Below are 14,356 nucleotides of genomic sequence, written 5' to 3' on the forward strand. Positions count from 1 at the left end.
GTGGGGAGGGACAAAAGTCTCAGTCAGACATAGAGAGGGGACTATAGGGTTATGTGTTTCCTGATCTTCAGGTGATGCATCCAACAAAGTCCGGGAACTGCACACACAGCACAGTGTTGTTACTTCCCCAGTTGCCAGTGCTGAAAAGTTGAGGGATTCCGGCTCCACAGCTATTTCGGAGCCGCTTCTTTTATCCGTCCGACCCAGGCAAACATACTGAGTCCTGGTGTCATTATTCCGACACCGCAATACATTCAGGCGCGCAGCTGGACAGCTCTTAAGTTTCACTCACAGAAAAAGACTAGTTATTAGCTGACTCATACCAGCAGTCACCTTTGTTTGGGAACATTTTTGGATTTTGATTCTTTCGGTTTGGGCCTCCCACATTATATTTTATCTGTGGAATAAGTTTATGTTCATTATTCCTGACCTTTGACCTATGTTTTTTACCCTTTAGGCTCCGACCTTTGAATTTGACTTTGAACATGTGCTTCTAACCAACGCCATTTGCTTTCTGTTATCTGGTTCTGATTTGTGACAGGTGCCTGTGTTGTCCTAGTCGCGACCGCTCTGTGTGTGTGTGTGTGGGTGGGGCTCTGTGTGTGTGTGGGGCTCTGTGTGTGTGTGGGGCTCTGTGTGTGTGGGGGGCTCTGTGTGTGTGTGGCTCGCTGTGTGTGTGTGTGGCTCTGTCTGTGTATGTGGGGCTCTGTGTGTGGGGGGGCTCTGTGTGTGGGGGGCTCTGTGTGTGTGGGGGGGCTCTGTGTGTGTGTGGGGGGCTCTGTGTGTGTGTGTGGGGGGCTCTGTGTGTGGGGGGGCTCTGTGTGTGTGGGGGGCTCTGTGTGTCTGTGGGGCTCTGTGTGTGTGGGGGGGGCTCTCTGTGTATGTTTGGCTCGCTGTGTGTGTGTGTGTCGCTCTGTCTGTGTGTGTGAGGCTCTGTGTGTGTGGGGCTCTGTCTGTGTGTGTGTGTGGCTTGCTGTGTGTGTGTGTGTGTGTGTGTGTGGCTCGCTGTGTGTGTGGGGGGGGCTCTGTGTGTGTGGGGGGCTCTGTGTGTGTGGGGGGCTCTGTGTGTGTGGGAGGCTCTCTGTGTGTGGGGGCTCTGTGTGTGTGGGGGGGGCTCTGTGTGTGTGTGTGAGTGGAGCTCTGTGTGTGTGGGGGGGCACTGTGTGTGTGTGGGGGGCTCTGTGTGTGTGGCTCACTGTGTGTGTGTGTGTGTGTGTGTCTCGCTATGTGTGTGTGTGGCTCGCTGTGTGTGTGTGTGGCTCGCTGTGTATGTGTGGCTCGCTGTGTGATTGTGTGTGGCTCGCTGTGTGTGTGTGGCTCGCTGTGTGTATGGGCTCTGTGTGTGGGGGTCTGTGTGTGGGGGGGCTCTGTGTGTGTGTGGGGCTCTGTGTGTGTGTGTGGGGGGGGCTCTGTGTGTGTGGGGGGGGGCTCTGTGTGTGTGTTTGGGGGGCTCTGTGTGTTTGTGGGGCTCTGTGTGTGTGTGTGGGGCCTAGTGTGTGTGTGTGGGGCTCTGTGTGTGTGGGGGGCTCTCTGTGTGTGTGTGGCTCTGTGTGTGTGTGGGGGGGGCTCTGTGTGTGTGTGTGTGTGGCTCTCTCTGTGTGTGTGGCTCTTTGTCTCTATTACTCTCTAATGCTCACCTATTGCCATTGTAAATGACAATACCATTTATTTATGTTTAAAAAAAATGAAAAAAAATGTCATGAGCAATGCCAATAGCTCTACCTTTAATAATGCAGAGACCATTGCATTGTAAATGCTTGTTTTTATTTGTCTGTCTAGTCTGACAATGCTGTAGTTTGGGGAAACAAGTAGATCAATGTAAGGCGATAAAGTTTTGTTGAGCTAGGATTACGTTAGTACCGCTACGTCAATTTTTTGATTTAAAATTAGATCAGCGATGCCCGAGGGATGCTTCACTGCAAATCAGCAGCCAAGCAGAAGACCTGGAAGCGGTTTCAAGGAGTGCATGGCCTCATAGATATGATTTCAAGGTTTGTCCCACTGGAGCATCAACACAAGGGGCTCATAAATATGCCCAGTTGTACGTAGGTAGTGGCGCATGGCACATCTAGCGCTGAACCTATGTGGTTAACAGCTGAAAAGCACCTCCGGTCCTGTGTGAACATTACCCATGCCATATAAAAAAATCCCATCTATTGATGCATGTTGTACATATTTATCTCTCCGTGTGCATGCATAGTGATAGATACCTGATTCTAGCACTGCGTAATTTTAGATATGCATGTGCGTTTTACCTCAGCACCTAGAGACTGTTTTTTTACAAATGCGCTGTGTTTTCACTCTCATGCCTGGTGATGCACGTTTGTCTTGCGCAGTGCACGTCTACCTTAGAAGACATATGTGTGCATATATGTATGTTCATCACTGGTCTGTTCAGCACTCATTCACATTCTGCTTTTGCTCTGTGCAGCATAGCAATAAAGTAAGCTCACTTCAGTTCTTGGTTCTCTTGCACTTTTAGTGATGGCATTTCTTCTAATTGCTTGTACACATCCAGCTAAAAAGTAATTCTCTTCAGTGCCAGGGTAAGTCGAGCAATATACTGCCATTACTTATTTTCTTTCTGACCTTTATTCTTAATGTTTTATCATCAACATGTATGCACCTGCCTCTCGGGCCCCTACCCGATGGGCCTTTTTCTCCGAGCCTGCTTGCCCCGGGAGAGGGCAGGCAGGGGATGCCTAGCCAGCATCCCCTCCCCTGCACAGGGCGGCCTGCCAGGGATGCCCCGGCGGTACTCTTCGATCGATTGGGCACTCTCGGTCCGTTTAGGGATGGACTGCTTGGCCAGCCTCGGCTGTTGTTTCAAGCAAAGAGCTTCCACCCCGCATGGACCGTCCGACTCGAGGGCCCTTTAAACCCAGCAGAGCGAAGGCCAAGCGGCCCGGCAGCTCATGCCCCCCAGTGGTCCGACCCGAGAAGGAGGGGTCGGGTGGCGCCAGGCCCTTGGATGCCGCTGCCCAGCAGGTCCGTAGGCCCGGCACGCCACACCGTCACCCCTCTCTGCCCAGCACGTTTCCACAGCAGCTCGGAACGACCGTTCCGAGGGGTGCCGACACCCCTGCGTCTCGCTCAGGCTGCGCCTCGGCCCGCCTCTCCCTCCCGGGGGAGACGGCTGGGCCTGCCGGTGCCCATGCGACCGTGCCTCTCCGCACCCCTCCAGCGAGCCCTCCCGCCCAGGTGGGCGGGCTTCTTCCCCCTGACAGGCTCCCGACAGATGGAGGGGGCGCCAAAGGTGTCCGGTCAGGGAGATGGGCACGCGGTTCCCACCCCGTCATCAGGTGCGGCTACCTGGTTGATCCTGCCAGTAGCATATGCTTGTCTCAAAGATTAAGCCATGCATGCATTTAGGTACACACGGCCGGTACAGTGAAACTGCGAATGGCTCATTAAATCAGTTATGGTTCCTTTGATCGCTCCATCTGTTACTTGGATAACTGTGGTAATTCTAGAGTTAATACATGCCGACGAGCGCTGACCTCCCGGGATGCATGCATTTATCAGACCAAGACCAATCCGGGCTTACCCGGCCGCTTTGGTGACTCTAGATAACCTCGGGCCGATCGCACGTCCCCGTAACGGCAACGATACATTCGGATGTCTGCCCTATCAATTTTCGATGGTACTTTCTGTGCCTACCAAGGTGACCACGGGTAACGGGGAATCAGGGTTCGAATCCGGAGAGGGAGCCTGAGAAACAGCTACCACATCCAAGGAAGGCAGCAGGCGCGCAAATTACCCACTCCCGACTCGGGGAGGTAGTGACGAAAAATAACAATACAGGACTCTTTCGAGGCCCTGTAATTGGAATGAGTACACTTAAAATCCTTTAACGAGGATCCGTTGGAGGGCAAGTCTGGTGCCAGCAGCCGAGGTAATTTCAGCTTCGATAGCGTATATTAAAGTTGCTGCAGATAAAAAGCTCGTAGTTGGATCTTGGGATCGAGCTGGCGGTCCGCCGCGAGGCGAGCTACCGCCTGTCCCAGCCCCTGCCTCTCGGCGCCCCCTTAATGCTCTTGACTGAGTGTCCTGGGGGTCTGAAGCGTTTACAATTCAATGACCCAGCTTTGTTTGTACACTAGAAGACAGCCAACATGTGCTTCATCCTAGATGACTTTCTTAACCCCTTGCATGACTGGGAGCGAAGTGCTTTTTGTTTTTGTATTACCACTTCTTCTTGGGGTCTAGTGCATATTTTAACTCACTGTTGTACCACTATTCAGATGTGTTCTTTTTTTTCAAACAAACTTTACTGCCTTCTACATGTCATTCAGCTATTCCGCTGATTGCGTTACAAGTAAATGCAAAGTATGGTCATGTTCAGTGCATCACATTACATCATATACATTTATGAGTCTGAGTTCCATCTGTCATATCCTTTTTCCGGTAAGGATTCCTCCAAACAGGCCTCAGTTTCCCCCCCAAAAAGAAAACTAACCTCCCTCCCTACCCCTGCTGCCCGCACTGCTGTCTCCCAACTGCATCTATTGAGCTCAGAAAGTCACCTCCCCTGTACCTTGCGGTGTGTGTTGGCGTTTCGCAGGGGCGTCATTTCCAGATCCCTGCCCTCCCATGTGTAAATATGTAATATATCCCCATCTCTCTGAATCTGCAGGAATACCCCATCCCGACCTGGCCTCTGGGGGTTCTCTTGCTGTGGCGGTCTCTCGGGGGTGGAGGCTTCAGATGCCCGACCATCTCTCTTTAGGTCTTCCATCAGCACCTATTCAGATGTGTTCTTCTTTCGCTCCTTTTATATTATATTCCTCAGTAGTACCATAGACTCGCACATGTGTGGAGTGTTTTACTCAGCATATCACTTGTTGGTGATGAATACACCCGTTTGGTTGGATTTTGGTCCATTTCGGCCTGTGACAGTGTCTACCACAACATAACCATTCTAGAGTAAAGGCATGAGGGGGGCACCATTTCCATTGGCAAGATATATTCATATATGTGTCCATTGAACCTACAGTCTTAACACCTTGAATGCTCATGACGAGGTCAACTCATCATGAGCCACGGTGCTCGTGTGCTCAGGACGAGCTGAGCTTGTCATGACCGTTGGAACGCTCGCACGCTGGGCTATTTCCCCTGCTGTGCGAACATTCTACACAAACGGGTGTGGTCATGACCACCCGACCACCGTGGCTCATGACGAGCTGAGCACGGCATGAGCACCGGGGCGCTCTGCATGCCCCCCTCCCCCGAGCACATCGGGGGAATGAGCCCCGCATGCAAGGGGTTAAGAAAGTCGTCTAGGATGAAGCACATGTTGGCTGTCTTCTAGTGTACAAATAAAGCTGGATCATTGAATTGTCAAGAATAAGTGGACCTGCTTCTATTTGGAGACCTTTTAAAAAAACTTTCAAGTGCCCTGGGTGTTATTGCCTCTTTGCACTAAGCACTGGTTAGCAGAGGTATTACCTTAATCATGGCCCCAGTTCCGAAAACCAACAAAATAGAACCGGAGTCGTATTCCATTATTCCTAGCTGAAGTATTCAGGCGACCGGCCTGCTTTGAACACTCTAATTTTTTCAAAGTAAATGCTTCAGACCCCCAGGACACTCAGTCAAGACCATCAAGGGGGCCCCGAGAGGCAGGGGCTGGGACAGGCGGTAGCTCGCCTCGCGGCGGACCGCCAGCTCGATCCCAAGATCCAACTACGAGCTTTTTATCTGCAGCAACTTTAATATACGCTATCGAAGCTGGAATTACCGCGGCTGCTGGCACCAGACTTGCCCTCCAATGGATCCTCGTTAAAGGATTTTAAGTGTACTCATTCCAATTACAGGGCCTCGAAAGAGTCCTGTATTGTTATTTTTCGTCACTACCTCCCCGAGTCGGGAGTGGGTAATTTGCGCGCCTGCTGCCTTCCTTGGATGTGGTAGCTGTTTCTCAGGCTCCCTCTCCGGATTCGAACCCTGATTCCCCGTTACCCGTGGTCACCATGGTAGGCACAGAAAGTACCATCGAAAATTGATAGGGCAGACATCCGAATGTATCGTTGCCGTTACGGGGACGTGCGATCGGCCCGAGGTTATCTAGAGTCACCAAAGCGGCCGGGTAAGCCGGGATTGGTCTTGGTCTGATAAATGCATGCATCCCGGGAGGTCAGCGCTCGTCGGCATGTATTAACTCTAGAATTACCACAGTTATCCAAGTAACAGATGGAGCGATCAAAGGAACCATAACTGATTTAATGAGCCATTCGCAGTTTCACTGTACCGGCCGTGTGTACTTAAATGCATGCATGGCTTAATCTTTGAGACAAGCATATGCTACTGGCAGGATCAACCAGGTAGCCGCACCTGACGACGGGGTGGGAACCGCGTGTCCATCTCCCTGACCGGACACCTTTGGCGCCCCCTCCATCTGTCGGGAGCCTGTCAGGGGGAAGGAGCCCACCCACCTGGGCGGGAGGGCTCGCTGGAGGGGTGCGGAGAGGCACGGTCGCATGGGCACCGGCAGGCCCAGCCGTCTCCCCCGGGAGGGAGAGGCGGGCCGAGGCGCAGCCTGAGCGAGACGCAGGGGTGTCGGAGCCTGGCGGCAGCGGCACCCCTCAGAACGGTCGTTCCGAGCTGCTGTGGAAACGTGCTGGGCAGAGAGGGGTGACGGTGTGGCGTGCGGGGCCTACGGACCTGCTGGGCAGCGGCATCCAAGGGCCTGGCGCCACCCGACCCCTCCTTCTCGGGTCGGACCACTGGGGGGCATGAGCTGCCGGGGCCGCTTGGCCTTCGCTCTGCTGGGTTTAAAGGGCCCTCGAGTCGGACGGTCCATGCGGGGTGGAAGCTCTTTGCTTGAAACAACAGCCGAGGCTGGCCAAGCAGTCCATCCCTAAACGGACCGAGAGTGCCCAATCGATCGGAGAGTACGGCTGGGGCATCCCTGGCAGGCCGCCCTGCGCAGGGGAGGGGATGCTGGCTAGGCATCCCCTGCCTGCCCTCTCCCGGGGCAAGCAGGCTCGGAGAAAAAGGCCCATCGGGTAGGGGCCCGAGAGGCAGGTGCATACCTGGGCCCCTGAGGGCCCCGGCGGGCCGGCCCGGGTCCTGCCTTCCCCTGATTCAGAATCGCCGGACCTCACTGAGGTCTGACTGAGGGGAAAAACTCTGTGGAAAAAAACGATCGGGAAGGGGCTGAGAGGCAGGTGTGTTCCTGGTCCACTGGGGGCCCCGGCAGGCGGGCCCCGGGTGCTGCCTACCCCGTCTCGCCATCGCCGGACCTCACGGAGCTCTGCCTGAGAAAACTCGGGGAAAAAGGACCATCGGCAAGGGGCTGAGCGGCAGCTGCGTACCCGGGCCCCTGGGGGCCCAGGCGGGCGGGCCCGGGTCCTGCCTTCCCCTCATTCAGAATCGCCGGACCACACGGAGGTCTGACTGACCCTCTCCCTAGTAATCCGGAGGAAAATTACCCCCCTTTCTTGTAATCCGTGCACACGAGGTGACAGAGGGGACCCAAGGCGTGAAAGTACCCGACTCCTGGAGCCCTCGCTGGGATCCGGGAGGCAAATGGCACCTCATCGGGACTTCCAGGGAAGTCCGGCCATCTGGTCGGCCTATAGGAAATCATTGCGGGCGACCAGATGGCCGAGGGGGATCTGGCGACCAGATGGCCGGGCACAAATGGGAAGCCGTCTGGACACCCTGTGCCCCAATGAAGGAGTGAGCGGGTGCCGGGGCATGGCGGACCGAAGGCCCAGAGCCCCACCTGGGCCCCAGCCATGGAGGCTGCCAGGGGGCCCCAACAGGCCCTCTGACCCGGGACCCCCGGACACCTTGACAAGCAGGGGAGGCCTGCCGGGCACAACGGAACCCCGACCAGGGCCCTTGGCAATGCAGCAGGCTGGGGGACAGGGCCCAGGGTCGAGCACCCGACCCAGGGCCCGACGGGGCCCCTGGACCCAGCCGGGGCTCCCAGGGCCGGAGGCGCAGGGAAAGCCTTCCCCGGGCCTGCTGGGCACCCTGCCATGCGGCAGGACCCAGAACGGAGCCCCGGATGGGGAGGCCACCCTCCCCGGGGCCCTCAGGGCCCCCGGACGGAGCACCTGAACCCAGCCAAGCACGGGGACACTCCCCCGGGCACAACGGAACCCCGTCCCGGGCCCTTGGCAGTGCGGCAGGCCGGGGACAGGGGGACAGGGCCATGGGCCAGAGCACCCGACCCGGGCCCGGCGGGGCCCCTGGAACCCGCCGGGGCTCCCAGACCCGGAGGCGCAGGAGAAGCCTCCCTGGGCCCTCCGGACCCCGTCACGGGCACCCTGCCACGCGGCAGGACCCAGGACAGAGCCCGGGGTGGGGAGGCTGCCCTCCCCGGGGCCTCTGACGGAGCTCCTGAACCCAGCCAAGCAAGGGGAGGCTCCCCGGGCACAACGGAACCCCGTCCCGAGCCTTCGGCAGTGCCGCAGGCCGGGGGACAGGGCCCAGTGCCGGAGCGCCCGACCCGGGGCCCGGCCGGGCCCCTGGCCAGAGCTGGGGGCCCCAAGCCCGGAGGTTCAGGGGACGCCTTCCCCGGGCCCTCCGGTCTCTGTCCCGGGCCCCCTGCCACGCAGCAGGACCCAGGACGGAGCCCCGGCCGGAGCTCCTGAACCCAGCCAGGCTCCTGAACCCAGCCAGGCCAGGAACCCACAACGGAACCCCCGTCCCGGGCAGTGGGGCAGGCCGGGGGGACGGGGACCCCAGGTCTGGGCCCTCCCGGACCCCATCCAGGGCATCCTGCCACGCGGCAGGCCCAGGGACGGATCCGGGGCTGGGGCGGCATCCTGGCCTGTCCAGCTGCCGGCTGAGGACCGCTAGGCAGAGAGGGGTCCCAGAGTACCTTGTCCCTAGTAATCCGGAGGAAGGCTACCCCTCTTTCTGGGAACAATTGCGCACCACGAGGCTCCGGGGACCCTAGGTGCGAACGTGCCCGACCTCCTGGAGCCCTGGCTGGGATCCGGGAGGTGAATGGCACCTCATCGGGACCCCCAGGGAGGCCCGGCCAGCTGGTCGCCCCATAGGAAAGCATTGGGGGCTGAAGGGTTCGGGGGCTGCAGGGCTATGGGGCTGAGAGGCCTGGGACCCATGGAGTCTGTCCCGGGTACTTTGCCACGCCGCGGGCCGGAGGAGGGAGCCCCGGACTCCCGGGAGGTGTTGCCCGGGCACAGCCCACCTGGTCCCCGGCAGGGAACTGCCAGACCCGGAAGGGTATCCAGGCATACCCTTGCCCCTAGTAATCCGGAGGAAAATTATCCCTTGCAGCGCTCGGGGGCTGCAGGGCTCGGGGGCTGCAGGGCTCCGGGGCTCCAGGGCTCCTGGGCTTGAGGGCTCCGGGGCTGCAGGGCTCCGGGGTTCCAGGGCTTGTGGTTCTGAAAATTCTGGACTCGTGTAATAATTCTGGACTCGAGAATTAAACTTCGTCGTAACATGACGAATTTGGTATCAAAAGACCGAGAATGGCTAGTACACTATGTACAAGCATTTTCGTCATATTCGAGTGATGATTTCACTTCGAAATCGTCATTTTCGTTCTGAACCCTTGGCTTCCATTTTGTGTACGGCAGCCATTTTGTGAGTTGCCCTTTACATAGGCTTATAATACAGCTAAATTCGATTCCAAAGGACACGTACACCTTAATTGACTTTTCTCTGACCTGGGCAAGTTGGAACCATTCCCCCAGGCCGAACCTGTTTGGTCAGTTCCTCTCCCAGTGGCCGAACGAGATAGCATCAAGGCACAACAGGCCATAAAACTCTTTTCATCGCACACACACCCTGCCGAATCTTGCTCACACCTGTCCCTGCTCTTTTCTCTCTCACTTGCTTTATGATGGGGAGGTGCCCGTTTTTATTGGGGGTCCACCGGTATCTGATGGAAATGTTGGGCCTTGCCAGGTAATTTGTTATGGGCTGGACAAACAGAAATGTGGGCTGTCATCATGACTCTGCTTTTTCTTTGTAATGGGAACATGTCTATGGTATACTAAAATTCAAAGAATGCTTGCCTAAAGCACAATATTTTGTATAAAAAGAGAAGCCTGACTTTGTAAATTTGAGCAGTCTCCTGAGAATATACATACCGTGTGTTGTACTTCTAGGACCTGTTACTTGGTTGCAGCCAATAAAATCGATCCTTGACTTCACCTAGAAGACTCTGAGTTTCTGTGGTCTGAATCAGGAAAGTACTCGAGGTCTTTGGGTGTACCCTGCACCGCTGGGTTACCGGTTCGGTACCGGTTCTGAAAAACCCAGTACCTCAGTTGGCGCCCAACGAGGGGCGATACAAGCGGTACCGGTCCAGCCAGAGGTTCGTGAGGAGCTTCGTGTGAAAATTCTGGAGGAAGGCCAACCACTTCAACGACCCCTGCATGTCGACGTGGTCCGAAAGTCTTTGCTGCGAGGTTCCCCGCTTCCCGACGGCTACAAAGGACTCCTGCCCTGGCTATCGCCCTGATTTGGACCCTTGAAGTTTGGTAGAGCGAAACGCTAAGACGAGTCTTCTGGTGACGTCATCGATATCTCAGTTAAGTATAAGTGGAGCGTCTCCCAGTCCTCAGTTGGTTCTTAGTTTTGGGTATCCTTTGGGATTAATTTGGAACTTGCAAGTGCCAAAGCCGAAGGACTTGTGTATTCACGAGAAATATCGTAATCGATAATCCTTTGAAGTTTGGAGCTAGACTAGAGAGCGAAGATGCCTGGTCTTAGCAGACTTGGAAATTTGTTTTGTCTTGGTTGTAGTAAAAGGGACTCCCGATTGGAGGACTCGTGTCCGGTTCCTCCGGTTGGAACTCCAACTTATGAACTGTATGTGAAACATGAAGTAGGCCCCATCACATATAACGAAGTGTGGATCAAATACACCAGAAAAGATGGTGTTTTAAAATGGCCCCAATATGGTAGCTTTGATACCGAAATCCTAGATAATCTTGAAGTTAAACTTTTTAAGAAGAAAGCCCGGCCGGCGATATTTGACTCTTTCCGCCTATGGCGTAAGGAGGCCAAACAGAAGGAAATTAAATTAGAGAAGAAAAATAAGAGAGAAAGGGGAATATCGATAATGCAAGCTGCTATGCAGTATAAAGACAATGAAGAAGAACAGATGAGTGAGCAGTTGCACAGGCAACGTAAAATGGTAATAGATAAATGTTATCCAGTTTTGCCGCCTCTTCAGCAAGATGCAGCAAAAGAGCTTGAAAAAGATCCGCTAATATCGCATTTGTTAAGTTCGCCACCCCCCTATGCGCCAAATGCCACGGCACCTCCGCAACCTTTAGTTGCGCAGCCTGTGATTGCATTGCCTCCTGCTCCTCCACAGCACCCACCAGCTACTCTTCAGCTGGCTCCTGCCCCTCTGGTGCAGCCTCCTCAAGGCCCACCGATCATATCTGCTTCACCTGTGCTTTCTACGACTTTGCCTAGTGCACCTTCTACTTTTCCTAATGCTCCCTCTGCTATTCCCTCTGCTCCTGCCTTATCTCACCCTGTTTTTCTGCCCGTTCTTCCATCAGTTTCTCCTTCCGTTCGACAGAGAATGGCCAACACTGTTACTAATCTTTTCTCACCTTTATTCGGGTCGCCTAATACGACCCCTAACACGGAACGAAGACAGTTGCGGAGTCAACTGCCTGACTATCGAGAGAGAGATTTACTGAATCGTTTAGCACATAAATGGGTTATCGACGCTGTAAGGTATGATGTGGAGTCTGTCATGGAAGTCTTCCGTCAATGGGGAGCACCGAAGCAGAGATATGTTTTTGAACAAATGTGTGTTTTTCTCTGTGAAGATTTGGAAGACAATGATCTGGAATGCAACCCGCCCGAGTTGTGTCGTGTGCGGTTCGATTTCGCAGAGGGCATGATCGTAGGTCCCGATGTCGAGAGAGCAGTTGAGATATTGTTGTCGTACCGGAGTAAGGGGGGCACTTCTCGATCACTATTTGAGCGTGACGCATCCGGTAGGAAAAAGGCGTGACAGTATCCCATGAAAGAAGTCCCCCCACAGTGGAGGGAAGGGGACCTACAAGCTAACCCACCTATTCAGCCTCATTTTCAGCGTGTGTGGGTACATGTTCCTTGGAAGCGAGCTGAAGTTTTAGCCCTTAAACAGACATTGCCTGATCCCCGTAATAATCCTGCAGGGTATTACAAAGAGTTGTCACAGACTGCTGGGTCATGTATCATGAATTTAGCCGATATCGATATGTTATTTGGGAACGTTGTTCAACAGCCTTTATGGGGAAAGATTCGTCATGTAGATCATGATCAGGAATTAGGTGACTCATGGGCTAATATTGCTGCTGCAGATGCCCTACAAATTGGTGGTTCTAAACCTGAGCCTTTAGTAGCCGAACTTCCTGGTAAGATCATTGATTATATGAAAACTATAATGCCTGCGATGCGTGTAAACTGGGATAAATTGTCTGCATGTAAGCAGAAGAAAGATGAAACGGTGTCTGATTTCTTCACCAGGTTTGAAGAAACGTTTGTCGACCAAAGTGGTCATGATATGAGCACAGAAGGTGGTCAGCGTTTGTTCGTCGATAAATTTGTGCACAATCTGCTTCCGGAGTTGTGTAAGAAGTTAAAAGATTCAGAGAGTTCATGGGCAGTTTCCTCTTCAGCACAGATATTGGCTACTGCACAATATTACGAAAATAGGGACAAAGACGAGAAAGATAGAGCAGAAAAGAAAACTAAAGAGCTGAAAACGAAGGTTTTGTTACAGCAAGCATATCCGCCACGTGGTGGTGGTGGCCAGAATAATGGTGGTCAGAATAACTATCAGAATAATTATCAGCAGCCTCAACAGTATCAGAGGAACTCGCAAAGAGTCGAATATACTCAACCACGTGTCCCTGTAGGCCCCAATCAGTGTTCATATTGCAAGGAAGAAGGTCATTTTAAGTATAGTTGCCCTATTTTGTTACAGCGTGCAAATGATGTGCCAAACACAAGAGGTAGAGGTGCTCAGCAAGCGCCTAGAGGTAGAGGACGTGGAAACGTCCCCCAGAACGCACATCCCCTTCCACCTCAAAATTCTATGAATAGGTTTGATCAACAGAATAACGCATCTGGTAAGACAGCTCAGTACTATGCTGATGATTACTATACAGAAGATGAGCATTGGGAAGGTAATGATTGCTAGGACAACCATAGACAAAGAGAGGGAGTTGTTTCAGTTCCAGTAGATCAGAGTGGACCATACGTTGAGGTGATTACATCAGGTGTGTCAGAGACTTTTCTGTTGGATACTGGTGCTACAAAGAGTTCTATTATGCACTCCAAACTCCCTGGCGCACCTTTGTCTGGCGAAATGAATGTTTCTGTAGGTTTTTCTGGCGCCCCGGTTAGGAACCCGATTTCTGACCCTTTGTCTCTTTCTGTTGGTCCTTGTGAATTCGACACACCCCTTATTCTGACAACAGGTTGTGGTGAAAACTTGCTAGGATTAGATTTGCTGAAAAGATTGTATGCGACTTTGTACTGTTCTCCTTCAGGAGTACAACTTACTTTGGGTAAGAAAGTGGTTTCTCCAATGTATTTGTCAAGGGATAAACTTCCAACAGAATTGTTGTTTCTTCCTGATATTCTTTGGGCTACTGGTTCTAACCATGTGGGTCTTTTAGAAATACCACCATATGTTGTAACATTGAAAGCCAATGTTAGAATGCCACGAATTCCCCAATATAGAATTTCTAGTGAAGGTGAAAAAGCTTTGCTAGCGATCGTTTACGATCTAATTGAAAAAGATGTCATTGAAGAAACAAGAGGCAACGTTTGCAATAGTCCTGTTCTGCCTGTTTTGAAACAAACTGATCCTTCTCAGCCACCTGTTTACAGATTTGTGATTGATCTTAGAGAGGTCAACAAGATCGTTGTGCCACAATTTCCAGTTGTCCCTGACATTACTGCCCTATTGACTATGATTCCAGCTTCTGCAACCTGGTTTTCGGTGATTGACTTGAAGAATGCTTTCTTCAGCATCCCGATTGCTGAGGAGAGCAGGGATATCTTTGCCTTCAGTTTAGGAGGACGAAGCTTCCGCTTTAAACGAGCTCCACAGGGCTACTGTGAAAGTCCATCAATATATAGTCAAGCTTTAAAAACACAGCTTGATACGATTGTTTTACCTGAAGGTGCTACTCTTGTACAGTACGTTGATGATTTGCTTATTGCTGCAGATACTGAGGAAATATGTAAGAAAGCCACATTGTCATTGTTGTGTCATCTGTGTGATTTGCATCACAAGGTGTCACTTTCCAAATTGCAATATTGTCGACAAGATGTGACCTACTTAGGTCATCTCTTTTCGAAGGAGGGAAGGAAACTGACCCCAGAAAGAATTCAGGCAATAGCGAAA

The 14,356-nt window shown here is 53.2% G+C and overlaps 1 protein-coding gene and 2 pseudogenes across 2 annotated transcripts in view; 2 read left to right on the forward strand and 1 right to left on the reverse strand.

Moving 5' to 3' along the window:
- The window catches only part of TRABD2A (TraB domain containing 2A), a 1,184,208-nt gene that overhangs the window by 804,097 nt on the left and 365,755 nt on the right, over positions 1-14,356 (forward strand). The gene's annotated exons all lie outside the window — the stretch shown is intronic.
- LOC144820709 (18S ribosomal RNA) lies at positions 3,313-3,922 on the forward strand (annotated as a pseudogene).
- Positions 5,391-6,323, reverse strand: LOC144820702 (18S ribosomal RNA; annotated as a pseudogene).

This window comes from Lissotriton helveticus, chromosome 2_1 (genome assembly GCF_964261635.1).
Source record: "Lissotriton helveticus chromosome 2_1, aLisHel1.1, whole genome shotgun sequence".
In the NCBI taxonomy this organism is placed as follows: Eukaryota; Metazoa; Chordata; class Amphibia; order Caudata; family Salamandridae; genus Lissotriton; species Lissotriton helveticus.